The sequence below is a fragment of the Macadamia integrifolia genome, chromosome 9 (genome assembly GCF_013358625.1).
Source record: "Macadamia integrifolia cultivar HAES 741 chromosome 9, SCU_Mint_v3, whole genome shotgun sequence".
Taxonomy (NCBI): domain Eukaryota; kingdom Viridiplantae; phylum Streptophyta; class Magnoliopsida; order Proteales; family Proteaceae; genus Macadamia; species Macadamia integrifolia.
In genome coordinates, this window is record NC_056565.1 from 31,560,237 (window position 1) to 31,562,872 (window position 2,636).

Genomic DNA, 2,636 nt, shown 5'->3' on the forward strand with positions numbered 1-2,636 from the left:
AACCTCCGAAGGATGGGGGAATAAACCGTGTTATATTCCTCAAAAGGGGTTTTGAATACAAATCACTAGAGCCTAATGGATAAACTCTATGGGTTGAGAATTCAAAGAAGTGGACTTAATAGTTCTACTCCATCTCTAATTCTAAATACTAGAAAGAAAAAGCATAAAATGAAATAAAAAGTTGCATTGTAGTTGGGTTTTTTTTTTTAATTTATTGATTATCCTTTCGTTAGCCAGTTTTCTCTCCTTATATATCTTGAGAGTTAACCGCTCCATCACCCACATTGTTTGCCCACTTCTCCCATGAAGTGATTTTTTTAGTATGTTGTCGCCACTTGTCCCATTAATATCCATCTTCATGAGTGTGCCTTAACCGTCTTTATATACTGACATTGCATTGTATGTGGGTAATGGACCGTTACTGTCACACCCCGTTCACACTGAACTGGAGCGATGACCGAGTTAACACCGGTTAACCCAAACCTGCCAGGATCATCAGATACTGTATTCCACCACAGCATACACACACTAACATAAGTTCATCAGATCAGCGGAAGACTAAGTTTTACCTGTGAATAAATCCCATATACTTGATACCCGAATTGTGATACAATAATTATATACATTTGGGCCCGAAGGCATGATATATACACAAAAAGAATATGATTCAAATACCAAGTATATACAGGAAATCATCAAAAACCATCAGAGTACACAGCTCGGCTCGGTATCAAGGCTGGAGCTCAGCTCGGCATCAAGGGTTGTGCCCAGCTCGGCATCACATAGAAGAGCTCAGCTCGGCCTCAGAAGTGGAGCTCAGCACGGCCTCCAGGGTGGAGCTCAGCTCGGCCTCAGAACTACTGTCCTGCAGCACAGCTCTCGCACGAGTAGTCTACGCCGTGCTCAAACTCCTCAGGAGTCCACCAGTCCTCTTCAGGAAACTCGACTGTGGGACCCACCCCATGCTCCTCAGATGTATGACCTGCAAAATCATCTAAAAAGGGGGTGTACACGTGGGATGAGCTCACTAGCTCAGTAAGTAGAAAGATGGACCACACACAACAGTCCACACATCACAACACATCATATGCACTACATGCCATGCTATACATTTTAAATCACATCCACCTAAGCAACATTACTAAGTCTTTGGTTTTAGTGCTACTACAACCACAGTGCGCGTATTCTCCGGGTACGAGCCGCGAACTCCCTCCCGCGATACGCCCATAGGGCTGTTGGAGAAGGCCCACCGTGAGTACTCGGAAAAGTAAAGACAATGCCATCCATCGGCTCTCAACAGAAACGTAAATGACTGAAAATAAAAGTGCTGACTCCAGCAATTTAAAAGCAGTACGATTGGCCCTCTTGAATGTACCACCGGGGTTGCCGACTGTCCTACATGACTCGCCGGGCGTAATGCCTAACCGCCACAGTGTCCGACAACCGCGACCCCTGCTTCCCCCCAAATGGCAACCCAACACCTTAACCCCTGTTGGGAAGGGTCGTAGCACGGGATGGTGAGAATCCTAATACCGCATGCTCCTATATGACAATAGTACAACCGCATAGTGCCTCCGTGTCCCATTCCACAGGCCACCAATGCATTCGTTTCCAAGCCGACTACGGCATCTAGTCTATCAATGCATTATGCACCATGATGTTCACATTCAACATATAACATCTCATTCAATTGGCATTTGAAAAGTAAACATAGCATATATGCACATCAATGTGTGGAATGACTAATCTATATAGCATATTCATGATGACATGACTAGATTAGATATAATTAAATGAATGCAAACAAATGCCTTGAAACAAGGCCGAACGTCCTCTCTCCACTTACTTGTAGCGTACAAGGATTCCCGTTCGGTACGGGTGAGATCCGGAGCGAATCGGGTAGGATTTGGTGAACCTAACATAATTGAGCGGGGTTAGTACTTCACCATTTTAGAATCGAAATTAATGAAATCCGATGTCAAAATCATGTTTAGAACGTCAAAAGAAGGTCACACGTCCGATTTGGGTTCGATCGGACCTAAGGATCTCCTTCGGGGCCACACGGGTGGGTCAGACAGGTGGGCTGTCTACCCACCGGTTTTACCCACCGGTTGGGACCGGCGGGTAGGGGCCCGCCGGTTGTACCCGCCGGTTGTACCCACCGGTTGGGCCAGGGACCCTTTTGCTAAGACCTACCCGCCGGTTGTACCCGCCGGTTGTACCCGCCGGTTAGGCCTGAAGGCCCCCTGCCTTCTCAGGTGGGTACCCACAGGCGGGTAGGTACCCGCCGGTTGTACCCACCGGTTTTGGCGGGAAAGACACTGTTTCTTCCCCATTTTCTCCATTCTTTGGGGAATCAAATGGGGCTTTCCCCCACCCATTCTTCACACCCTCAAGGTCCTATAGGATGGTTCTAACCTAGATCTAGGTTAGATTCAAGTGAGGGAAACCATCTTACCTTCTTTGCCCAAAAATGACTTCAAACCCTTCAAATCACTTCCAACTCACAATGCTTCTTCTACCTTGTCAATATCTCTTCAAATCCTTCAAGATCAACACATAAATCATCTATTAAACCTTAGATTCATCATTTCAAAGGGTATTTACAAGATCTCAAGAAACCATACTCGAATCAA